The sequence below is a fragment of the Marmota flaviventris genome, chromosome X (assembly GCF_047511675.1).
Source record: "Marmota flaviventris isolate mMarFla1 chromosome X, mMarFla1.hap1, whole genome shotgun sequence".
Classification (NCBI taxonomy): domain Eukaryota; kingdom Metazoa; phylum Chordata; class Mammalia; order Rodentia; family Sciuridae; genus Marmota; species Marmota flaviventris.
In genome coordinates, this window is record NC_092518.1 from 90,720,050 (window position 1) to 90,746,700 (window position 26,651).

Here is a 26,651-nt window from a genome sequence, read left to right on the forward strand (position 1 = left end):
ATGAAATCAGTATGCTGAAGAGACATCTGTACTCCCAGGTTTACTGCAGTGCTATTCAAATAGTCAAGAAATTTAAGGAATCTAAGTGTCCATCCATGATGAATGAATAAAGTAAAAGTGGTATATGTGTAATGGAATATTATTAAGCCTTAAAGAAGAAAGAAATCTTGCCATTTTCATCAACACAGATGATGTGAATATCATGCTAAGTAAAATAAGCCAAACACAGAAAGATAAATATTACATGTCCTCACTTATATGCGAGGTCTAAAAAATTTAAAGTCACTAAAATGGAGTAGAATGGTGTTACCAGGGATCAAGGTTGAGGAAAACAGGGAGTTTTTTGGTCAAAGGGTACAAACTTTCAGTTATAAGATGAATTAATTCTGGAAGGTTAATGTACAGTATGGTGGATGTTTTTAATAATAATATAGTATATATTTGAAATTTGTTAAGAGAGGAAGGGAAATTGCAGGATAGAACTTATTGTGAGAGTGAAATCAGACTAACAAAACTCCACAGACTATAGATCTTAGTATTATTACCATACCACACACACACAACAGGAACTATGTAAGGTCATGGATATGTTCATTGCCTTGTAATAATCACTTCAAATTTTATACATATAACAAATCATCAGATTGTACATCTTGAATATATACACTTTTGTCTATTACACTTCAATAAGATGGGGAAAATAAATTATAGTAGACAATACAAGAGGAGAAAAATAAATAGACTTTCATCTGGGAGAATCAAAATGCTTTGTATGTTAAAAGAGCCTCAGGAGGAACTGACCACTATTTCACACAACTTTCGTTAGAGCTAATTAAACTTTTCTTGTCAAATGATTTATTTCTATTCATTGTTTTCATTATCACATTTTGAGGTAATTTAGTGGGAACATAAAATTGTTCAGTGATCAAAAAATGATAAACATTTTGAGGTAATTTAGTGGGAACATAAAATTGTACAGTGATCAAAAAATGATGAACAAGTTGGAATAAAACAAACCAAATATTGGCTTTATTAATCCATTAAGTTTCAAGTTTTCAACTTTGTGAATATTGCAATGACACTGACACAAGTATGTTAAAATAGGCTGAAAATAATCTAGAGGTTCATATATAATTTATTATCAACATGTAATTCATAATATTAATGAATATTATCAGAAATCATTCATCTATTACTTTTCTCAGAAGTACAGAACTCCAAAAACCTAACTATTTTAAAGTTACCCTAGATGGTATATTTGTTGTTCAATTTAAGTTTTATAGGTGTTCCATAAATGTGATGATGGGACATAATGGGTTAAGAGAGGAAGGGAAATTGCAGGATATAGCTTATTGTGGGAGTGAAATGAGAGTAACAGAACTCCACATTTAAGCAAAATAATTCATTAATGAAGAAACCTCTCTCTAGTGTAGTAGCCGAGAATCTTAAAGTTGCACAAGAATAAGGAAGAAAGTTGGGAATTGTCTGCTTGAGTCACTGCAGACTTTCTTCCCTTTCTTCCCAGACTTTTTGCCACTTTCTTCCCTGTGTTGTGAATTTCTTTCTTATTGAAATAAAGGAACTAGCTCAGTGATATTTTTACTGTATCCAATCATTTGCATTGAAAAGGAGTTCCATATTTACTGATTTTTTACTTTGGCTTATTATGGTCTTACAGATACATATTATGTTTTTAGGATTCAGTATAATCAGCCTTTGAGGGTTTCTCTTTAGAAATGACCAAGGGAATTGTTTTTTTAAAAAACTTCAACAAAAAGAAAGATATACTGTGTCCAAGGCTCAAATTAAAAAGTGTAAAGAATCTATTGTACCTAAAATAAGTATTAATTCACTAAAATCCCAAGATCCTTAGCATCCTTTGGTTGGTAGTTTAACCAATAGATCTTACATTTACCAAAAATAAAGGGCGAAAGGGTCACAAAAAACGTTAGGAATATTTTAATGGCTTCTGTAAAATATAAGTAAGAGACATGCAATCTCTCCGCCCCCCCCAAGGAAATCACTCGCTCTAGGGGGTCTGAATTGATATTGAACAGACATATCTTGTGATTGCACTTTAAAGTTCGTTTTAAACAACATTTCTTTCTTTTAACTGTGTTTTGGTTTGACTTAATGACTCTCCTCGCTCTGAATGAAGGAACGACCTCCCGCTTTTCCCATCACAGGGAGGGGGCGGAGCCTCTTCTAGAGGCTTGAAAGCAAGCGGAGCCTGGCCAGTCCTGGGGGAGGAGCCGAGTTACATACAGGCTTCGCAGGCTTCCGTTGAAGAGAAGGAGCTTGGAGGTAACGGCTGTCGTAAAAGCTGGTTATTTTCAGAGACTTCTAGAAGATTTGGTGTAAAGGTGAAAAGAGAAGAGAGTGTTGATGTGGCGTAATGGGAAAGGAGAGTCGGTTTTTGTGTGAGTCGTTGATTCTGTAAGGGTATCACTACCACGTGTGAGTCGTTATTTCTGTGAGGGAATTAATATCTGGATTTTGTATTCCTTAAAATATTTTAGAAGTCCACAGTGGGGGAGGTAGTGATCAGATTACACCTGCGGGGGGGAAAATTTTTTTCATGCGGTTGCCAAACCTAACTTTTGAAGAAGGCATTTTGTTTCAATTAAAAACCGGTACTGGCTAGAATAAACGATGAAACAAAACTTGGGAAATCAATTTTCCTTATTTTGAAAAAAAACAGTTATGATAATCCTAAATGAAAATGAAGTTGTTTGTTAGGGATGTTTTGTTTTTTATATGTCTTTGATCGTGTTGATTGTGTTTCAAGCAAATCATTGTTTTGTCGGAGTTTGTATAGTGACCTGAAGTAACGTATAATTGCGCAGTTTCAAGTACCTAAGAGAATTGGGAGTTCGGTTATTTGTTCAGTGGATACGCAGTATTTTAAGAGTTGTTTTGTTTAATGATGTGCAAAAGGTGATCTTTGTCTACATCTCTACCTATGGAGAGAATGGTATGTTCCTATTTGTATGATAATATGAAACATACCTGAGAGACCATAAGTAATTCATATATCTGAATACAATAAAGCAAATTATATCTAGTAATAAAGGATGTCTAGTAATAAAGGCTATCAAGGGGGGAAACAATAAATTTTCTCCTTCACTATTTCACTAAATGTGTAGTATCTGTATCAGCATAAAAAAAACTGCAGTGAGGATTTAAAGTCTTGGGGGGGGGCTACCTTCTCCAAAATGGTATAAATTTATTTTAAAAAATGAAAAGATGTTAAAATATGTAATTGAATAAAGAACTTTGAATATTTGTATATGTGTGTGATGAAGGAAAAAAATCAAAGGGATTAAGTTAAAATATAAGTAGTGTATAATGCAGGGACTGGAGTTCTGATGAAGTGTATTTTCTTATTTAAATTTTATGAACTTCCAGACTCTCTGTGTATATCAATGGAGCTGAAAGGGAAATAATAAATTATGTTAAAATACCTGAAGAAATACCCACACACATTCCACTGTGTTTAACTGAAGTTTGTTTTTTCTGTAGATCTGAGAAGGCTAGTTACCTGGTTGTTGTTCTGTTGTTACAATTTAAATGTTAGACTATTCATTCAAGCAGAAGCTATTCATCTATATACTATTGAAAATTAAGAAAAATTTTAAAGTGTACTGTGGAATAGTGATGTAGGATAGTAAACCCTTAATGTTGAATATTACTTACCCATAAAAAGAAAGAACTATATCTAAATTCAATGAAGAAAAGGTATCCAGTGTATATTTTTTAAAAGCAAATTGCAGAATGGCCTGCATCATACAATCCCACCTTTTCCAAAAAAGAATACATATAGTGTATGCAAGCGAAATCTGGAAATATAATGCTACTTTTTAAATTGTAAATATAAGTGGAGTTGGAGAGACAGAACACTTTAGGCTTATTTCTTCATTTTTAAAAAACAAGCTTGAGGAGTTGCAGCTGTGGCTCAGAGGTAGTGAACTTGCCTGTCACCTGTGAGGCACTGGGTTCGATTCTCAGCACCACATATAAATAAAGGACTATCAACAACTAAAAAATAAAACTAAAAAATTTTTTAAAAAGCTGGAATTACTTGCATTATGAGAAAATGAGATAATATTTTAGAAATATAGAAAATTATTGTAAAGTAATTCATAAAAAGATAATAAAATAGCTATTGATATTGAAGATGACCAGATATATTATTGAAGGAATACAAGTTCTGGTTTCAAAAACCATACACATTTATAAGTATTTGTAGGAAAAATATAGAAATTATATATAGAGTTTCGATACATATTTTAACCATTGTTATAGGGATTTGCTTTTGTCTTTGGAAATTCAAAAGATGGAAGATATGCAATGTGCACAAGAGATATTATAATGATAGATACTAAAATTATGACGTTATGATCCTATTTTTGTATAACACATGCACACAACTTCTTAAGCTGAATGAAAAATTCCAGAAGCCAGAGAAGGCTACTGTCTAGTTCCCTTTCTAAGGAAGATTCTGCAGTTCTTGTTCTGGCCACAAGATGGCGCTTGCCTGGTTTCCTAAACTTTCTCCAGGCAACCATTTTTATGGAATGGATAAACAAAGCTATGAAACATATTTTGTTTTAGCCTACTTTGAGACAGTATGTAGAGTGTGATTGAAAATCTGTTGAAAGTTATATGTGTATACTAGAAAAACCTCCACACAAGGACTGATGTGAGGAATCACACATAACGTATTAAAAGTAGCTACACAGCATTTTGCTCATAGTAGACACAAAGAAGTTTTTACTTCCCTTCTGTCATGTCTCCACCTCCTAATTTTCCTGAGGGAGATGATTTTAGCATGAACTTAATAATAAATGTGTAAACAGAAAGAATTTCACACACTCAAACAGCACAAAGGAAAATAAACATGACATCTACATCAGAGATTCTGTGTTTCATAATGACTACCTGTTAGAGTTTTGGTAAGCAAATTTTCTTATGCTTTTCCCTTCTTATGCTTTTCCCATTTTATTGTTTACTGTCTTTCTTTTGGACAGTCTAGGTTAATACCAGAGGTGTACACAACTTGAACAATCTGCCTGTGAATCCAGTTAAGCCCCAGAAAAGCAGCAGGGCAACCAAAGTGCCCAGCAGGGTAAAAGCTCTGCTGTGTAAGCAGTTAGAGTGAAAATCAGGCAGCTGGATCACAGGACCAGACCAACTACAATCCAGGTGACAGAGGGTAAGTCTCTTCCCATTTCATAAAAGAGCACAGTGAAAACATTTTGAGATCATGAAGGATAATTTATTTTGCTTCCTGCTTTGCAGTTGTAGCATCTTTTTTGTGTATGTGTGGAGCTGGAAATCCAACACTGGGCCTTGCACATATTAGCAAGTGCTCTACCACTGAGCTATACTCCCAACCCACAGTCATAGCATCTTAAATTTGAAATATCATTTTATTTTAAATTATGCTTGATTGAGAATTTGAGGTATAATTCATTTGGCTCCCCATTCTGCATCCACAGTGTTTTTAATTAAAAGTTATAACTTCTCATTTTGAGAAAGTATTAAACCACTATGAAGAAATCATGCAAGAGGCTTTTGAGGTGTTTACTTGAGGTTCCAGCCCATGGCTTACTCTCAGAACCTTAACAACTATGCTAGATTGTCATCACCAAGTACTAGACAATGTAGTTACAGAGATTTCCTAAGACTTCTTAAAGTCTTATGACCTTCCCTAGATATCTGTGCACTCTCTAGAATAACATTTGCAATGGTTTAACACATTTAATTATTTTCCAGCAACCATCATAAAACTCTGACTCCTAAGGTTGTGCTTTTATTGAAGTTGTTGGTATTGAATACCACTGTCTGGTTGCCTTGGAAAAACAGGAAGAAGTAGCAGCTTGTAAAACATTAAAATCCAGCATTACTTATGATAACTCAGAGGGATCCAAAAGGATCTGATATCCCAGGCACACAAATAACATCCCTAATTGCCAAATACTCTCCTATACACATTCTCTTCTTCTTATACAAAACAAAAAATAAACATGGGTTTGTGTTGTGTAGTGCTTAACTGTTTTTGTTTCTGGCCCCCAAAGTATGTCTCAAAACTCTTTTGTCAATTCAATTTATTGTTCTGACTTGTATCTTATCTCTATTCCCCATTGTTGGTCAGCCTTCTTTAAGCATAGCCAAGTAAACATTTTATCTCATCTTTTTTTCACCATGTTTTAATCTAATCCAGTTATCATTCACTGAAAACACCTCATTCAAGCTACTGTGAAGTTTCAGGGAATAATGAAAAGGCTACAGCAAGTAAGAACCATTTGCTTACTCTAAAGGCTCTTAAGTAAGATGTCTTCAAAAACCACTGCTTTCTAGAAAACCAGGTATCTACAGTTTTTTATTACTATATCATAAATGTAGTTTAATATTTGATATTTCCATAACCTAGGGTAATATCAGAGATGCACATTATCTATGAATCTTTGTGTCCATGCATCTTTGTAATAGAATGTAGATATGACCACCTAAATACTTGTCAGGGATTTAGAAGTTTTCTTTCTACAGCGCTAATAAAGTCTTCAAACCCACAACTGTCTGACTTCTTGCCTGACTGTTTAAAGAACCCTTGATGTCCCTTTTAGAGTGATTATAGAATAATGTTGTCCCAGCCTGACCCTTCTGTTATAGAACTCTGGAAAAATGATGGCTTCTTCTTTCTTTAGAGTCCCCAATGCAAATAGGTTTTTTTCCTCTGTTCATTACAGGAAAAGTTATGTCATAATACAACCGTTTCTCTAAATTGAATTGGTAGAATGTGGCAGGAGATACATTTACCTGTTCGCTGTGATCATGGATGGGGTTGTTTGAAAATTTTAGAATTTATGTTTTGAAATTTAGCAAGCATTTTCTTAAGAGACCTAAACCTCAGAATCATCAGTGTGTAAGTTTTAGCATTTCCTAGGAAATAACCTTAAAGTTAAAGGAATAAAAATCTTAATTTTTGTCTTAATCTCAAGGATTTTGTGGAAAAGCTCAGCAAAAGATGATAGAAACACAGTTTCCCATATTGAATCGGTAATTATAAACAACAAAGCACAGGAACAAAGAATTGCCAATTGTTAATAAGGGTGAAATGAAATGGGCACTTTATTGCATGAAAAATGATTTTCATTGCTTGTCCAGGAATAGGCATATCTGAAAAGGAAGTTATTGCCAAGACCAAGCAACAGAAAAAAAGACATGTCATAACTGTTTTAAGGCCAAGTGAGTGCTGTCGTGTAGATACACTCACTGCAGAAGCATAGTCCACCAAAATATTTTTAAGTTTGTGTGAGAATGTAAGAGATGGAAAGAGTTCATGAATGAGTATGGTAAGTTACTGAAGATGGTCATAGTTCACCATGTGTTACCCAGCAGGAACATGAAATTAAGCCGCACTCACTCTGGGGTTATATTCACCATTTTCCTCACAATCTCAAAGTAAATAACATCATCTTTGTTTTTGCTGAAGAGACAGAATTCCAGGCCCAGGAGATGGTGACTACTGGTGAAGAAAGTGAACATCCTCATGTTTGGGGGTCAGATAGACTTTGGCTCTGATTTTATCTTGCCTTCTTCCCAAATTTGTTGTCTTGGGCATGAGTGTGAAAGCGTCCATTTTCTTGCTGACTGTTCACTGTGTCATTTCTTTGCTTCTTTTCAGTCAAACTAGGCAGAAAAATGACATCTCAGGTCTATTTAAGGTCTATTTACATTTACATCTCTTTATTAGGGAAAGTTCTATTTAAGGTCTATTTACATTTACATCTCTTTATTAGGGAAAGTGAATATCTTTTATATATTGGTCAGTTTTAATTTTTATTTTGAATTTTGAGAAGCCATAATAAACAGCATCTCCTTTTCTCTACTGAACAAATTTATATAAAGTAAATGGAATTGCAAATGGAAGACAAATGCCAGTTTTAGAACAAGGGAAAAGTTGCAGGGCATTGACTATTATAAAAATCATGGGCTTTATAAACCTGTAATTTAAGCACATCTAATCAAACAGCTTGCAGACTTGTAACTACACAAGGAGGACAAAGATACCTGTGGTTGCATTAGATTATCTTGCTCACAAGAAAGTAAACAGAATTATTCCCTCAACATATTGTTCTTTGCCCATTTTACTTTGCTATTTATTTCTTAGTAATATGTAAAAACTGCTTTAGGATAGTGATATTTTTGCATTGAAAACAGTCTTAGCAAGCTATTCTGTTTTCAACATTGTTTTACCCTAGCATTTTTTTTTAAAATTTCAGTTATGTTCAGATATATACCTCATTAAGGACTTCTGGTTGATTTTTTATATCTAGAATTCATTATAGTTGTAAAATCTATGAAACTTTCTGAAAGATAAATAGGAAGACCTGAATAAAAAAGAGAAGTAGCATAGCCCAGTACCAAAAGAATTTGTAGAGAATTAATTCCCCACAAAATAATGTGTTAATTTACTGCAATCAGAAATAAGGACCTAGTGGGTCTTATAAATGGAGCTTGACCAGCTGGGTCTTAAAATCATTTGTAGAAATTAGGTGCCAAACTAATCAGATAATACACAAAACATATTCTTTGCGAGGTCTTTATTATATGCTAAAGACATTTCTACTTTTTTTTAAGGAAATCACCCACCCTTGTGGTTTGAATGTAAATTACAGAGACACGTGTTGCCATTCCGCTTTCAAGTGCTTTAAAAATGAACATTTTTTCCCTTTAAGTGAATTTCAGTTTAACTTGGTGATTCTCTTCCCTCTAATTGAGGGAAAGGCCCCTTGCTTTCCCCATCACAGGAGGGGGTGGAGCCTTCTCCAAGCAGCTGGGAAGTGAGCTGTGCCTGGCCAGTCTTGGGGGAGGGGCTGCATTTCAGGAGGCTGCAGCTGACAAGAAGCTTCAAGGTAATGGCTGTCTTTAAGCTAGTTATTTTCTGGGAATTTCTCGGGCCTTGGTGTTAAGGTGAAAAACAAATTAGAGATTGTTGCCTGGGAGAGGTGGGAATGAAACATGGTTTTGGTCGAATTGCTGTTACTGGCACAGAATTAATCCTCTGAAATTTTTGTTTCTCCCGATATTTTTAAAGTCCACAGTGTGGGAATAGGTGATCAGATTACAGCTTCTAAAATTAAGACTTCAGTGAGGCATACTGTACATGTTAATTTTTACATGGAATTTCATGTTTCTATCTTTATTACACATTTTATTACATTTTTAAACATTAATATTCTACCCAAAAATAACTGATAGAAAAATGTAAACATTGAAAATGAATGACATATACAAACACAAAGATAAATGTACATATACATGGAAAGGGATTCAGATGTGCTTTTGAGTGATAAAACTTGTAAAAATCTGCATTTTTATTGGGGGAACTAGGCTCTGGTGTTAACAGTATCTCTCAGTGTTCAGATTGCTAAGTTTTTAAAAATGTATTTTAATTGGTTTCAGCATTTTTTAGAACTGCTTTTTTCTATGATCATTTTTATAATTAGAAGAATAAAATTTTGCTGAAACAACATACACATTATGTGTCAGACACATAAATATTCACAGGTACCCAGATATGTTCTCCTTTCTGCCCCCCCCCCCCCCTTTTTTTTGCCATTAGTGGAATTTTTCCTGGACCTGGTCAAATAGGTATCCTGGTTGCTGTTTCATGTCCTGCCTGTGTCCTCACTGCAAATCATCCTTTCAGGCCACAGGTATAGCTGTGGTCAGCAAGAATCATTTTTCTTATATCATCTAAGTTTAAAAGTGAGATTGAAAGAGGATTTGGTTTATTTCTATTAGCAGTTTTAAAAGTTACTATGTGGCATGATACTTCCATTGAATGGAACATAAAGACAAAACGTATGAACTCAGTGATTCCAGAAGATGTCTGTGGCCAGGCATGGTATGGCACTCCTATAATCCCAGCAGCTCCAGAGGCTGAGGCAGGAGGAGCACAAGTTCAAAGCCAGCATCAACAAAAGCGAGGCACTAAGCAACTCAGTGAAACCCTGTCTCTAAATGCCTCTAAATAAAGTACAGAATAGGGCTGGGGATGTGTCTCAGTGGTCAGGTACCCCTGAGTTCAATCCCTGGCCCCCCCCAAAAAAAAGGAAGAAGAAAAGGTGTCTGTGAAGTAGTATTAGGTGAAACAAATTAAATTTCAAAATGGAAAGCAGCATTGTATGTTGTTTAAGGAGAAAAAACTAAGTCAATAAAGTATGCATAAGCAAATCAGAAAAAATATATATAAGGCATAGCTTTGAGGCTGAGGCAGAAAGATGGCAAGTTCTAAAGCCAGCTTCAGCAACTTAGGCCCTCAGCAACTTAACAAGACCCTGTTTCAAAATTTTAAAAAGAGCTGGGGATGTGGGTCAGTGGTTAAATGCCCCTGGGTTAAATCCCTGATACTACACACACACACACACACACACACACACACAAATAAATGAAGAGTGCAGTGTTCATTTGACTGTGCACAGACAAGCAACTAACTTATGGAGTTTTTTATTTGTGTAGTTGACATATAACAAGCTTTACTATCTCTGTTTTTCAATGATTTTAAATATATATTTAGACATTTTCCAACAATAACCATAAAAAAAAGATTGAGATAAAATGCTTCAAAGTTGGGAGGGGAGAATTGCATTTGAACTGATTCATTGAAGAATCATGTTGAGAATACTTACTAATATGGAAAAATATTCAAACTGTGAGCTTAAGCAGGGTAAAAAACTGGCTTGAAATGATATGCATTAATGTACATATGTAATGAAAACTCTGGAAAGATATACAAGAAATAATAGTGTTCTTTCTCAAAGTATAATTTTTATATTTTTCTCATTTTCAGTAAGCATTCAGTGTTTCTTTTTTTAAAAAAATAAGACCATTGCAGGTGAAGATATTTGGATTCTGTTTTTGTGTAGTGAATAACAAAGCTCTAAATTTGAACATAGTATATTCTAGAAGCCTGAGAAATCTGCTGGCTAGCAGGATATAATTCCCACCCGTCTCCCACAAGCATGTGTTAGTGATAGTTCTGGTTTTGGTCACAAGATGGCGCTTATCAGATAGCCTAAATTTTCTCCAGACAACTGTTTTTATGAAAGTGAGCCAACAGAGTAATGAAACATATTTTGTATTAGTGGACAATAAGCATGAAGAGTGTGATTGAAATTACATTGAAAAATGTGTGTGTGTCTAAGAGATAAAGCCCCAACCCAAGGATTCAAACAGAAAACAACAACCAAAAAATGCTGCTTCATAAAGTCTGGCCAAAATAGACATAAGGCAGATGTTATTTTCCTTCTCTTCTGTCTTCACCTCATTATTTTCCAAAGGGAGATGATTTCAGCATAACATAACTGTGTCACTGAGAGCATTTCATATTATAATTGTTTGTCTCATTATAAGAACATGAGAGAAAAATAGATATAATATCTACATCAGGGATAGGATTTCACTTCATCCCTGTGTTTCAGAATAATATACCTGCTAGTGTTTTTGGTAGGGAAATTTCCTTAAACTTTCTCCATTTTATTGCCTTAATTCCCTCTCTTTCTGTTGGACAGCTGAGGTTAATATCAGGGTTGCATAGGACCTGAGAATCTGCATGTGATACCAGTTGAGCCCCATAAAGGCAGTACAACCACAAAAATACCCAGCAGGGTGAAGACTGTGCTGGACAAGCAGTTGGAGTGAGAATCAAGACAGCTGGATCACAGTGCCAGACCCACCACAATCCTTGTGACAGAGAGTAAGACTATTCCCCATTTTATAAAACTTTTTATATTAAAAATATATTGAGAATATGGAATAAAATGTACTTTGTTTCTGGTTTAGTGCCATAACATTCTAAGTTAAAACTACACATTCTAGTGCTGGTCCTCAGCTTGCAATGCTTCAACTTATAATTTTTCACCTTTATAAGGAGCAAGGGTAGAAAAATAACTTAATCAGATAGTAGGACCTATGGTGAAGCTGTAACAATGAAAAAGTGTGGTATTGGTACAGTGCCCACATTGGAAGAGAAAGAAGTAAATTATCTCTATTCACACATAACATCATCTTGTATACAGAAAGTCCTATGGAACACACACACACAAACACATATAAACCACCCCACCCCCTATTAGAACAGTGCAAATCCATTGATATTCAGTAGAATCCATACTTTGTATTTTGAATTTGGGTATTTTCCAGGCTTGAATGTGAAGTACAACATACTTTCTTTCTTTTTAATTATTATTTTTCCTTTTTAAATTAATTTTAAAATTTATTTTAATTATACATGAGAGTAGAATGCATTTATGTACTTTTATATATCATACATAGATGGGATATAATTTATTATTTTTCTGAGTATACATATTGCAGAATCATATTGATCATGTAGTCACATATATACATAAATAATGTTCTATCCCCATATCCCCTACCTTCCCCTCCCATCACTTCCCTCTACCTAATCCTAGATAAGGCTATTCTTTAGTGCCCCCTCCGCCTTATTGTGAATTAGCATCTGCATATTAGAGGAAACATTCGGCCTTTGGTTTTGTGAGATTTGCTTATTTCACTTAACATGATATTCTCCAACTCCATCCATTTACTGGCGAATGTCATAATTTCATTCTTCTTTAAAGCTGAGTAATATTTCATTGAGTATACATACCACATTTTCTTTATCCATTCATCTATTGAGGGACACCTAGGATGGTTCCATAGTTGAGCTATTGTGAATTGAGCTGCTATAAACATTGACACGGTTGCATTACTGCAGTATGCTGATTTTAAGTTCTTTGAGTATAAACTGAGGAGTGGGATAGCTGGGTCAAATGGTGGTTCCATTCCCAGTTTTCTGAGGAATCTCCATACTACTTTCCATATTGGTTGCACCAATTTGCAGTCCCATCAGCATTGTATGAGTGTACCTTTTTCACCACATCCTCGCCAACATCTATTTTTTTCTGTATTCTTGATGATTGCCATTTTGACAGGAGTGAGATGAAATTTTAGTATAGTTTTGATTTGCATTTCTCTAATTGCTAGAGATATTGAACACTTTTTCATATATTTGTTGATTGTATTTCTTCTTCTGTGAAACGTCTGTTCAGTTCATTAGCCCATTTATTGATTGGGTTATTTGTTTTGTTGCTGTTAAGTGTTTTGAGTTCTTTATATATCATAGAGATTAATGCTTTATCGGAGGTGCATTTGGTAAGGATTTTCTCCCAATCTGTAGGCTGTATACACAACATTGTTGATTATTTCCTTTGCTGAGAAAAGATTTTTAATTTGAATCCATTCCATTTATTGATTCTTGATTTTATTTCTTGTGCTTTCGGAGTCTTGTTAAGGAAGTCAGGTCCTAGGCTGACATGGTGAAGATTTGGGCCTATTTTTTTCTCTCTTAGGTTCAGGATCTCTATTCTAGTGTCTAAGTCTTTGATCCACTTTGAGTTGATTTTTGTGCAAGGTGAGTGACACAGGTTTAATTTTATTTTGCTGCATACGGATTTCCAGTTTTGGCAGCACCATTTGTTGAATAGGCTATCTTTTCTCTAATGAATGTTTTTGGCACCTTTGTCTAGTATGACATAACTGTATTTATGTGGGTTTGTCTCTGTGTCCTCTAATCGGTACCATTGGTCTACAAGTCTATTTTGGTACCAATACCATGCCATTTTTGTTACTATTGCTCTGTAGTGTATGGTTTTTGTCTGGTATTGTGATGCTTCCTGCTTCACTTTTCTTGCTAAGGATTTCTTTGGCATTTCTGGGTCTATTATTTTTTCCAAATAAATTTCATGATTGCTTTTTATATTTCTATGAATATGTAATTGGGATTTTAATAGGAATTGCATTAAATCTGTATAATGCTTTTGGTAATATGGCCATTTTGACAATATTAATTCTGCCTATCCAGGAGCATGGGAGATCTTTCTTCTGAGGTTTCTTTCAATTTCTTTAGTGTTCTGTAGTTTTCATTGTAGAAGTCTTTCACTTTTTTTGTTAGATTGATTCCCAGGTATTTTATTTTTATTTTCTTTGAGGCTATTGTGAATGGGATAGTTTTCCTCATTTCTCTTTCAGAGGATTAATTGCTGATGTATAAGAATGCATTTGATTTATGGGTATTGATTTTATATCCTGCTACTTTGCTAAATTCATTTACTAGTTCTAGTTGTCTGGTGGAATTTTTTTGGATCTTCTAGATATAGAATCGTGTCATCAGCAAATAGTGATAGTTTGAGTTCTTCTTTACCTATTTGTATCCCTTTCATTTCTTTCTTTTGTCTAATTGCTCTGGCTAGAGTTTCAAGGATGATGTTGAATAGAAGTGGTGAAAAATGACATCCTTGTCTTGTTCCAGTTTTTAGAGGGAATGTTTTCAATTTTTCTCCATTAAGAATTATGCTGGCCTTGGGCTTAGCATATATAGCTTTTATAATATTGAGGTATGTTCCTACTATCCCTATTTTTGTAGTTTTTTTGAACATGAAGTTGTGCTGTATTTTGTCAAATGCTTTTACTGCATCTACTGAAATGATCATATGATTCTTGTTTTTTAAGTATTTTAATATGATGAATAACGATTATTGATTTCCACATGTTGAACCAACCCTGTATCCCTGGGATGAACCCCACTTGACTGTGGTGCACCATCTTTTTAATATGTTTTTGTATGTGATTTGCCAGAATATTATTGAAAATTTTGCATCTATGTTCATCAGTGATATTGGTCTGAAGTTTTCTTTCCTTGATGTGTATTTGGTTTTGGTTTCAGGATGATATTAGTCTCATAGAATGAGTTTGGAAGGGATCCCTCCTTTTCTATTTTTGGAATACTTTGAAGAGTATTAGTATTATTTCTTCTTTGAAAGTCTTGTAGAACTAGGATGAGAATCAATCTGGTCCTGGGCTTTTCTTGCTTGGTAGTCTTTTGATGGCATTTTCTATTTCTTTACTTGAAAGTTACCTGTTTAAATCATGCATAACCTCCTCATTCACTTTGGGAAGGTCATATGTCTCTAGAAATTGGTCTATGTCTTCGATATTGTCTATTTTATTGGAATATAATTTTTTAAAAATAGTTTCCATTATCTTCTGTATTTAAGACATGTCTGTTGTGATATTTCCTTCTTCATCTTGTAGTAATTTGAGTTTTCTCTCTTTTTCTCCTCATTAGCATGGTCAGGGGTTTATCTATTTTATTTATTGTTCAAAGAACCAACTTTTTGTTTTGTCAGTTTTTTTCAATTGTTTCTTTTATTTCAATTTCATTGATTGCAGCTCTGATTTAAATTATTTCCTGTCTTCTATTGCTTTTGATATTGATTTGTTCTCCTTTTTCCTAGGGCTTTTAGATGTAGTGTTAGGTCATTAATTTGTTGACTTTTTATTCTTTTAATGAATGCACTTAATACAATAAACTTTCCTCTTAGTACTGCTTTCATAGTGTCCCAGAGATTTTGATATGTTATATATCAGTGTTCTCATTTACCTCTAAGGATTTTTTTATTTCATCCTTGATTTCTTCTACTATTCACTCAATAGTATATTATTTAGTCTCCATTTGTTACAGTAGCTTGTATTTTTTTATTTTGTCATTGATTTCTAATTTCATTCCATTTTGATTTGATAGAATGAAGGGTATTATCTCTGTTTTTTGTACTTATTGAGAGTTGCTTTGTGGCATAGATATGGTTTATTTTATAGAAGGAGCCATGTGCTGCTGAGAAGAAAGTATATTTGCTTGTGGATGGATGAAATATTCTATATATGTCTATTAAGTCTACATTATTGATTGTATTATTTAGTTCTATAGTTTCCATATTTAGCTCTGGTTTGGAAGATCTGTCCAGTAGTGAGAGATGTGTGATAAAGTCACCCAGTATTATTGTATTATGGTCTATTTGACTCTTGAAATTAAGAAAGGTTTTTTTTATGTACATAGATGCTTCTTTATTTGGGGCATAAATATTTATAATTGTTGTGTCCTCCTTATATATACTTCCCTTAAGAAGTATGAAATGTCCTTCTTTGTCTCTTCTGATTAACTTTGGTTTGAAGTCTACTTTATCTGAGATGAGAATAGGAACCCCTGCTTGTTTACACAATCCATATGAGTGATAAGTTTTTTTCCCATCCTTTTACCTTCAGCCTGTAGATGTCTTTGCCCATGAGATAAGTCTTTTGAAGACAGCCTAATGTTAGGTCTTGCTTTTTAATCCAGTCTGCCAATCTAGGTCTTTTGATTGATGAGTTTAGGCTGTTAACATTCAAGGTTATTATTGAGATATGATTTGTATTCCCTGTCATTTTTATTTACTTCTGTTTTTTTTTATTTTTCTTAATTTCTCATTTGGTTGAATTTCCCTTTAGTGTAGATCCTCCCTTTGCTAGTTTCCACTTCATCCTCATGGAATATTTTATTGACAATGTTCTGTAGTATAGGCTTTCTAGTTGTGAATTCTTTTAATTTTTGTTTGTCATGGGAGGTTTTAATTTCATCTTCAAATCTTAAAACTTAATTTTGCTGGATATAAAATTCTTGATTGGCATCCATTTTCTTTCAGAGCTTGAAATATATTATTCCTGGAGCTCCTAGCTTTGAGGGTCTGGGTTGAGAAATCAGTTGAGATCCAAATTGGTTTCCCCCTATATGTAATTTCTTTTTCTCTCACAGCCTTTAAGATTTTATCTTTATCCTGTGTTAGTCATTCTCATTATAATGTGTCTTTGTGTGGGTCTGCTGTAATTTTGTACATTTGGGGTCTTGAAAGGCTCTTGTATTTGATTTTCCATTCCATTCTTTAGGTTTGGGAAATTTTTTGCTATTGTATCATTGAAAAGATTGTGCATTCCTTATTCTGTATCTCTGCTCCTTCATCTATTCTGATAACTCTTAAATTTGGTCTTTTCATATTATCCCATAATTTGTGGATGTTCTGATCATGGTTTCTTACCACCTTCTTTGCATAATCAACTCTACATTCAAGATTATATATTTTGTCTTCATTGTCTGAGGTTCTGTCTTCCAAGTGATCTGATCTGTTGGTGATGCTTTCTATTTAATTTATAATTTGGTTTACTGAATTTTTCATTTCAAGGATTTCTGCTTTTTTTTTTTTTTTTTTTTTTTTTACGATCTCTATTGAAGTGGTCTTTCACTTCCTGTATTTTTTTCTTTGATTTCTTGCCTTATACTATCCTTTACTTCACATATCAATTTAACTATGTACAATGTGAACTCATTCTTGGGCATTTCTTCTACTGTTATCAGTGGCTTCTCTTGTTAAAGCATCTGATTGGTTTGTTTGGGGCACTTTATTCCCTTGTTTTTTCATGTTGTTAGTGTGTTTTCCCATCTAGAAGTATGGATCTAAGGCAGCATAAATCCTACTCTATAGAACTATAGTGTCCCTGAAGGTTTCCAGTGCTTTGCCTTTAATGTTGAAACCAATATCAACAGCACCCAGTATATACAATATATAGCCTTGATCCTAATAGTTCCCACTAAGGCATCTACTGCTTTCTCATATTAAACTAAAATAATGAGTTCAATAACTACCTATAGTACAAACAGAAAATTTGTTTAAATGTTTTATAATTTCAAATGGTGGATGACAGAACAGAGGTAGTATAGTATGTGATATTCATATTTACCAAAATAATGAGTTCAATAACTATCTATAGTACAAACAGAAAATTTGTTTAAATGTTTTATAATTTCAAATGGTGGATGACAGAACAGAGGTAGTGTAGTATGTGATATTCGCAAGGGAGGAAGAGAGAAGCTAGAAGTAAAAATTCATAGGAAGAGTAAGGAGCCGACAGAGACTGGCTGATGGTTGGAGAAACGTTGCAAAGAAAATCCAAGAAAATAGATGAGAGAGGAAGAATACGAACAAAGAGAAAAAATTAAAGACATAAGAATACAACAAAAATGCAAAACACCATTCATATATCATTGTCCTCCACATACTGATGCATAAAAAACATCCTGTTCCAAATATGTTAGAAAGATTAGCAAATCAAAAAAAATAATAATAATAAAATAAATCTTGCTGGAAAGTCGAACTGTCTCTGAAAGTGTTCAACAGTTTCTCATCCCTATCTCTGACATCTCTCGGGATCACTGAACCCAGATCACCCCTCACAGACCCAGTCTCTATCCCACCAATCTAGGTTTCAGATACCTCAGGCTCAGCCACACTGCAGTCCCAAGATTTCAGTGTTGTTCCTACTTGCAGAGAGACCACCAGGGATACACTCATGCAAAGTAGCAACCCCAAGATGCAGCAGCAAGACAAGGGCCACCAGAACTCCCAGCAGGAATACCCCATGCTCCTCCAAACCAACAGCCCCCCCCCCCCCCCCCCCCCCGCCACTGGGCCTGCAGGCTCCGGCTGGAGTCCCCAGACAGAGGCTTTTGTGGTGGTAAACCTGCTGGCACCTGGACCCCAGGCTCTGGCTGATGTCCCAAAATGGGTGCATCCATGTGCAACCTAACTTGGGGTCTCCCCCAAAGCAGTCTTCTAGGATATCAGCGGTAGTCGGGGGGGGGGGGGGGGTTGGTTGTCAGCAGGCAGAGTGGCGGCTGCAGCTGTGCTGCTGCTGCAGCAGTGGGGGCAGCGTCACCAGGCAATCTCCAGGTGTCAGCAGCAGTGTCAGCTTCAGTTGCATCCAGGGGAGTGGTGTCTTCTGTGGCAGCAGCACCCAGAAAGAAGACCCCCCAGGCAACCTCAGGCTGGTAGCAGCGGAATCAGAGGGAGCAGCAGTGGCGGTAGTAATGCAGGCAGCAGTTGATTGACAGGATATTTCCAGTTCAGCAGCAGAGACCATGGAGGTAGCCTTGGAAGTAGCGTCTGAGGTAACCGAGGCAACTGGGTGCCCAGAGAAGAGACCTCCGGGCACTGCAGTGGCGTCTTTGGCAGCAGTGTCTTGCATCTGCGACAACATTTTCTTCATGCTAGGCAGCAGTAGTGATTCACAGCTCCCAGTCAGCCATGGAGTCTTGAGGGGAAACAATCAGTGCTCTATAGGAGACTTTGTTGGCAGTGTTTTCTGTATATTGTTTTGTGTTTTCATATCACATAATGTCTACAGAACACATTAAATATATTTTCCACTATGATATTTTCAACTTATGATGAGTTAACTGGGATGTAGCCCCATCACAAGTTGAGGAACATGGGTATACTAAACCCCTATAAAGAAATTAAACAAGTAGTTGTAATGGTGGCCACTTACTTCAGACTTGCATGTCCCAGCCAACTACCTGACTCTCAATAAGTCCTTGACAACAATCCTGACAATACATAGCAATGACAGTCATCCAAAATCTCTCATTTCTTAATGAAGTTATTGTGTTGTTACCTGGGCTAGTCTAGGAGACACAGATCCAAGTATCTATGTTTGGCTGTCTTGAGTAGGTAGAGCAGCACTGGCAGCTTAGACAAGTTAAAATAGGATTCCCATAGAATAAACTTTGAGACACCTCACAGTACCAAAATACTCAGTATCAGAAATGGTGTCCCTGATGTATTTTCCAATTCTCCTTGACAACTTCCCATCAAACCACAACATACACATTTATTCCCTTTTGGTAATAATTGTACTCAGAGCTAAATACTAGGACATAATACAACTGCTTCTCTTATTTTGAATTTTTAAATATTTTCTAAAACCACAATATGTTTTTTGGTCTGATGCCAAGTATTTATTCATCCTTTATGCATTTTGTCTTCTCCATTTTCCATTTTCCTTCTGCTCTGACAGAAGCTATTCCTTTGGGTATTCTTTTTTATTTGTTTTTCTTTTTTTAATGAGCATCCTTCAGTGTCAGCTATCCAAAATTATTTATTCAAGCTTATTTGTGAATTTGCAGAAGCATATGAATAAGCCACAGAAGGAAGAAACTATTAAGTAACCCTATGGCAATAGAGGTCTCTAAAAGCAACACTTTTCTGGTTAAACTAGGCAGTCAAACACAGTGACATAAAGACTTTTCTAGATGACTTAAGAGCTCATCCATTCATTTCTGGTCTATATCCAGATGTGCCAATGAATTATACCCATATCCAGTTATTCTGTGTTCATTTTGAACTTTTTTTTTCTTTTCCCCTTCCTTTCTACATCCATATCTACCTCTTGCTACAAACTTAGATTGTAACTAAGCTTTTAAAAATTATTTTAACTTCACAATATATTTTGATATCTGGTAGCACCAATTATCCTTTTAGTCCACAAATAAAGTTAAACCTGGATCTCAAATCCATGTCTTTGTATCTGTTTTAGAACTTGAAACATACAGCAATCTTGCCATAATGACTGCCTGACAAACTGACATTTAGACTGAAATTTGATATGTAATAGTATCTCTTGTCTCGTCCTGAAAGGTACTGATGAATTCCATTTATCAGAGTGGTGATGAGAATGATTTTGATCTTGCTTGGATGTTTTCCTGCAGGTTGGCAAGATTTGATGATAGTACTCATTTTTTTTTCTTTAAATTTCTCAAAGCAGATATAAGAAAGGTCTTTCTCATTGCTTGTTAGTGCCAGGAAGAACACTGTATTTGGATACCCAGAGTATAATAGAGCTTTGTATATGCTCTGTCATGATGGTGTTTTAAGGCCCTCATAAACCTTTCTTTAATTTTATCCCTTTAAGAAATTTTCCCATTCCATCATCTTGAGTATTAACTCCTAATAGTTTTATCCATTGGCACTCTAATTTTTACCTTGCCTACAGAATACAAAGTTCCAAACATGAGAACTTTTTCCCCTTGAAATCTCTAAGTCACTGGTTGCTTTTCTTTTTCTTTTATACTTTCTCTGTCATATATTTGGTCAGAGATTATGGAATCCTTTTGACACTAGTAATGTTTCATTCTATGGTTTGCCTTTTTTTGCACTTGGAATATTCATCCTTTGTAAGTTTTTATTCTCCTTTATATTTTTCCTCTTCAGGTAGCTTGATATTCTGTCAGTGGGTATTAATAAGATTGAACTGTGTTTACAGCCAATTTCCTTTGTTATTTGTGTATGCCTCTGCCTTAAGTGTTATTGAATATTTTGCATATTTGTTAAATGTCTAAGATTTCTTGCTGTGGCCCCTGCATGATGTTTGTGATGTTGTAACTACACTTAATGCACTAAATATTGACTTTTATTCTATAACCAGTTTATCTCTTGTGTTTCATTCAGCTTCTGTTTTTTCACTGGGGATTTATTTTAACCTAATTTCTGTCACCAGATTGTAGAATTTAGCATCTATTCTTTGTTTCCTTCGTATGTTCCTCCTTCCTTTGCTTCCATCCAAATAGTTAAGTGGCATATGATAATTTCAGTATAGTTAAAAGCTCTGCCACTGTGGATAAATTTCATAAGCTAGAGGATTTTTATATCATCAGGTTTCCTGAAAATTATCATGTGCTAGCCAACCTTTCATGAAAAAATATAGTGACAATATGAACTTACAGGAGGAGTTATAGAACCATGTCAAAAATCAGGTGTCTTAGATGCCTCCTCTTTACTTTAAAGCAAATTCAAAAGTAGAAGTTAATAAAAAATTGAAGAGATTGAAGTAATTTGAATCTGTAATATATTCTTTCTGTATTCCAGGGAATATTTTACACATAACTTGTGGTTACCTACAGCCTTCTTTGGCAGTCATTGATCCAAAGTACAAATCAAAATATCTGTATGTATCCCCATTACGCTCAGAATAAAATACAAGTCTTTTTTATAGGTCCTATTCTAATTAGATGCCTTTTTAAGACTCGGGTTTATTGAGGTATGATTTAGATACAGTTAAATTCACTAGCTTATTCAGTGCATAGTTTGTTGAGCTTTGACAGTCATGTAACTACTAATGCAATTGAGAAAATATTTCCTTAACTCAAAAATGTTCTTTCCTGCCCCACTGTAGTCAGCACCCTCTCTCCACCCCAATTCCTTGACAACTACTGATGTGATTTTTGTCCCTATGGTTTTTCATTTTCCAGGATATCATATATATGGAATAATAAATTAGGTAGGCTTTTGCATCTGGATTTATGTGTGTGTGTGGGGGGGGTTATTCTTCACCCACACTATTGCATGTATCAGTAGCTGATTCCGTAGTGTAGCTGAGAAGTATGGATGTTCTAGAATTTGCGTATATACTTATCAGTAGCTTTATCATTTTTGGTGATTGTGATTAAAGTTTTTAAACATTCCCAAAACAGATCTTTGTGGGTACCTAATTTTCATTTCTTTTGGGTAAATACCTAGTAGTGGGATTCTGGGTGGATGGTAAATATATATTTAACTACATTAACAACTGCCAAACTGTTTTATAAAGTGGCAGTTTGACATTTTCACATTTCCACCAGAAATTTTATAAGAGTTTTAGTTGCTCTGCATCATTTCCAGAAGTTGATACTGTCAGGTTTTCTTTTCTCTTTAATATCAGCTGTTCTTATAAAGTTGTTAATGATATTTCATTCTGGTTTTACTTGAATGTCCTTAATTACTCATAGTGTTAAACATTTTTCATATGTTTCATGTTTCATATTTTTTCATACATCATCTTTGATGAAGTGTCTAAATAGAATATAAATACATTATTTTCTATTTTTAATTGAGCTTCTAATCTTACTGAATTTTAAGAGTACTTTATATATCCTGGATACACGTGCTTTATCAGAAATATGTTTTGCACATAGATATTCATTTGATTTTTTTTGAAAAGCAGTTTTCAAGTTCAATTTGTCTGTTTTTTAATAGTTCATGCTTTTTGTATCTCAGTAAGCCTTTGCTTCATCTAAGGTCTCAAAGACTTTCTACCTTGTTCTCTTTTGCAAATTTTATAGATTCGGGGCTTGTATTTGGTTCAGTAATCCATTTTTGAGTTAATTTTTATCTGTGGTCTTAGTTAAGGGGTCAAGTTGAATATTTGTGCTTATAATGTTCAGTTTTTCCTGTACCAATTATGGAAAAGACCACCATTTCTCCATTTAACTACCATTTTCAAAAGTTGATTGACCATATTTGCTGATCTGTGTTCTGTTGATCTGTATGTCAATCTTATGCTAATTAACAGTACTGTCTTTAATACTGTAGTCTTAGTGTGAGTCTTCTACCTTTTGTATTTCCTTCTAGAATTTGTTTGGCTCCTATAGTTCCTCTGTTTTCCATATATATTTTATTTATCTTTTCAATTTTTACAAAAAATTTGCTGGGGTTTTGATTGATATTGCAGTGACTCTGTAGATAAGATGTATTTAGAGAGCCAGGTCCAGTAGCACACACCTGTAAACCCAGCAGCTGGGAAGGCTGAGTCAGGAGGATCTGGAGTTCAAAGCCAGCCTTAGCAATAGCAAATTGCTAAGCAACTCAGTGAGACCCTATTGCTAAATAAAATACAAACTAGGGCTGGGGATGTGGCTCAGTGGTTGAGTGTCCCTGAGATCAATCTCTGGTACGAAAAAATATATTTAGAGGGTGGAAAAACATCTTAAAATTTGTGAGTATTTCAGTCCGTGAACATAACATACTTCTACGTTTATTTAGATGTTTAATTTCATTCATTGGTATATTAAGTTTTCTACATAGAAGTCTGGCACATATTTGCTGGATTTTTTTTTCTTCCTTAGCATTTCCTGTTTTGAATTGGCATACTTTTTTAAACTTTAACTTTCAGATTTTATTGTAAAAAATAAAATTAGTTGTTTTATATTGAACTTATATTTGGTGATACTATTAAACTTATTTATTAGGTCTAGTAGCTTTTATCTTTTTTTTTCTTTTTTGATAGATTCATTAGGATTTTCTACATAGATCATCATATTGTCTACAAATAGTTTTACTTCTTCCTTTCCAATCCTTTTTTTTTTTTTATTTCAGGCCTTTTTTATTGACTAGGATCTTAAATATAATGTCGAAGAAAGTTGTAGAAGCAGAAATTCTTGCCATATTCTTGATTTTATTAAAAAGCATTCTATGTTTCACCATTAAATACAATGTTAATTACAGAGATTTTTTGTAGATACTTTTGATCAGGTTGAGGAAGATCCTTGTATTTCATGGTGTGTTTAGTGTGTTTATCATAAACATGTACCAAATGTTATTAGATGCTTTTTCTTCATCAAATGAGATGCCTTTTCCTCTTTTTTAGTATACTAATAATTGTGAGATATATCAGTTGATTTGTTTATGATAAACTGTCCTTACATTTCCAGGGTAAACTCCACTTAGTTATACTGTCCTTTTTCTGTATCATTGGCTTTGATTAATAGCACTTTGTTAACAATTTATCTGTGTTTATGAAAGATAATGGTATGTAATTCTATACTTATCATATGAGGTTATTTTTCTGGTTTTCTATCATCTTAATGTTGGTGTTATAAAGTATTCTGGAGTTTTTTCCTTCCTTTTCTCACTTCTTTATCATCTGGCTTACATAACATAGTTTTTTTTTTTTTCAAGTAGAGCTTGGAGTGACAGAGGTTATTTCTCCATGATTTTCCATCCTAAATTTTCAGCAATTCCTTCACACCTATGCTACCAGAGAAGGGTCCGTCTTCATCCTCTTGCCCATTTCTCAGCAATAGGCTGCTGAGAGTATTAGGCACTAGGTGCCTGGTAAGGCAACGAGTTTTGTATCTTGTCCTGTCCAGCCTCAAATTTACAGAGACCTGTGCACCTGGACCTTGAGAATTGGGACTACCTTGGCATCTGTCTTTTCCCCCATGGCAGCTAACCTCTGATTTGTATCTTTTATAAGATGTATTTTCTTGCCTCTGCCTCAGCAATAGCTGACCACTGATTTTTATTCTTGTAACATCCTGGATCCAAGAGGATTTCCTGCTGTTCCTTAAGGGTAGAGGGGTTTTGCTTCTGCTTTTCTCCCAGCAGCAATGGATATCTGCTTTTGTCCTGGGGATGAGAAAGTTTCCTGTTATTTCCCTCCCCAGGCAGATGAGTTTTGTCCCCACTGCTCCCCCAGAAGCACTAGATTTTTGCCTTTGTCCAGGAAGAGATTTGCTGCTTCTCCTCAACTGGTTTAACACTTTTGCTCTCTGTAGAAGGGTTTGAGTTTAAGTGTTTGAGATATCTGTCTCTTCACAACAGCAGCTTGTGTCTCACAAACCTGAATCAGTGGACACTTGAGAGAATGTTTGGAGGTTCTACCAAGGGGAGCACATCTACTCATTTGCACTTGACCAAAAAATGGTCCTTCTCTATCAGAGAAGGTTGTCCTTTTCCATCAAAGGCACAGGTTCAGGAAGGATGCACATGGTTCAGTGAGGGAGGATGGGACCTACCTTGCCAAACACATCAGCCATATCAACCCTGGTGATCAGTAGGGTGACAGATGTGACAACCAGATCACCTTCATAGTGGAGTCATTAGGCCTCTTGTTTATTCCCTAATCATCATTTTGAGTTTCTGGTTAAGAAACATAAAAAAGAACCAGGCAATGAGTGAATAAGTGTTGCAGACTTCAGATATTCCAAACTGAAAAGCTAGCCCATGCTTTATCTCTAAAAATTCACCAATCACCAAGATTTTAAGTGATTTCCTTTTACCTGCTTGTATGGCAGATACCTTGTGTCTCCATGCTCTGGCAAAGATGAAAGACATCCTGCTTCTCTTTAAAGGGCTGGTTATTCTTTGGTATTCAGTTTAATTAAGTTCTCTGGTAAGCTGAAAGAAAATTATGATTTTGTAAGATATCTAGAGATTTATAATTATTAAGTTATTGGTGAGATTTTCTTAAACCTTTTTATATACCAAATGAAAGTGGGACTAGTGATTTTCAATAGTGTATACATGGGTGTTACTTTTGTTTCTACTAAATATGCTTTAGGAAAAACAGATGATTTCTAAAGTTTATATATAAAGGGTTTATATAATGGTTATTATTCCATATTTCTAATTATTTTTTTTATTTTTTGAATATAATATAGTAAAATCATACTTGAAAGTATCATATACTATACTCAAACTTTTTTGTATGCAATTTTCTGGATTTTAACATGTCTATGTTTATATAAACATATCGTAATCAGAAGACAAAAGTTTCATCACCCTCACAACTTCTTTTTGCTGTCCTTCTATAGCTACACCCTCCCCCACATATACACCAGGGAAAACTAAACTTTTACTTTTGCTGTACTTTCATCATTTTTTTTTTTTGTACTGGTGATTGAACTCAGAGGCAATCGACCACTGAGCCACATCCCCAGCCTTATTTTGTATTTTATTTAGAGACAAGGTCTCACTGAGTTGCTTAGCACCTCACTTTTGCTGACGCTGGCTTGAACTCATGATCCTCCTGCTTTAGCCTCCCAAGCCTCTGGCATGTGCCACTGCACGTGGCTACTTTTATCATTTTAAAAAGTCATATAAATGCAGTCATAGAGCATTGTGGCAGACAAACCTTAAAAGACCCACCTCCTAGTATAATCTCTTCTGCTTGAGTGTGGATAGAACCTGCACCTTGATTCTTTTTTTAAATTTTTTCTTTAATTTGTAGATGGACACAATACCTTTAATTCATTTATTTGTTTCTATGTGGTGCTGAGGATCCAACCCAGTGCCTCACATGTGTGAGGCAAGTGCTTTACCACTGAGCCACAACCCCAG

The 26,651-nt window shown here is 34.8% G+C and overlaps 1 protein-coding gene across 4 annotated transcripts in view; it reads left to right on the forward strand.

The window, feature by feature from the left end:
* The first annotated feature begins 2,304 nt into the window (after window positions 1-2,304).
* Pwwp3b (PWWP domain containing 3B) overlaps window positions 2,305-26,651 on the forward strand; it is a 35,389-nt gene continuing 11,042 nt past the window's right edge. Inside the window, exons 1-2 of one of the 4 annotated variants that reach the window (XM_071606462.1) lie at window positions 2,305-2,457; window positions 5,031-5,215. The gene's annotated coding sequence lies outside the window, so the exon portion shown is untranslated. Of the gene's footprint in view, window positions 2,458-5,030; window positions 5,216-8,799; window positions 8,922-11,582; window positions 11,768-26,651 lie in introns of those variants that run through there. The other 3 variants (XM_071606461.1, XM_027931522.2, XM_071606460.1) reach the window with 3 other exon arrangements.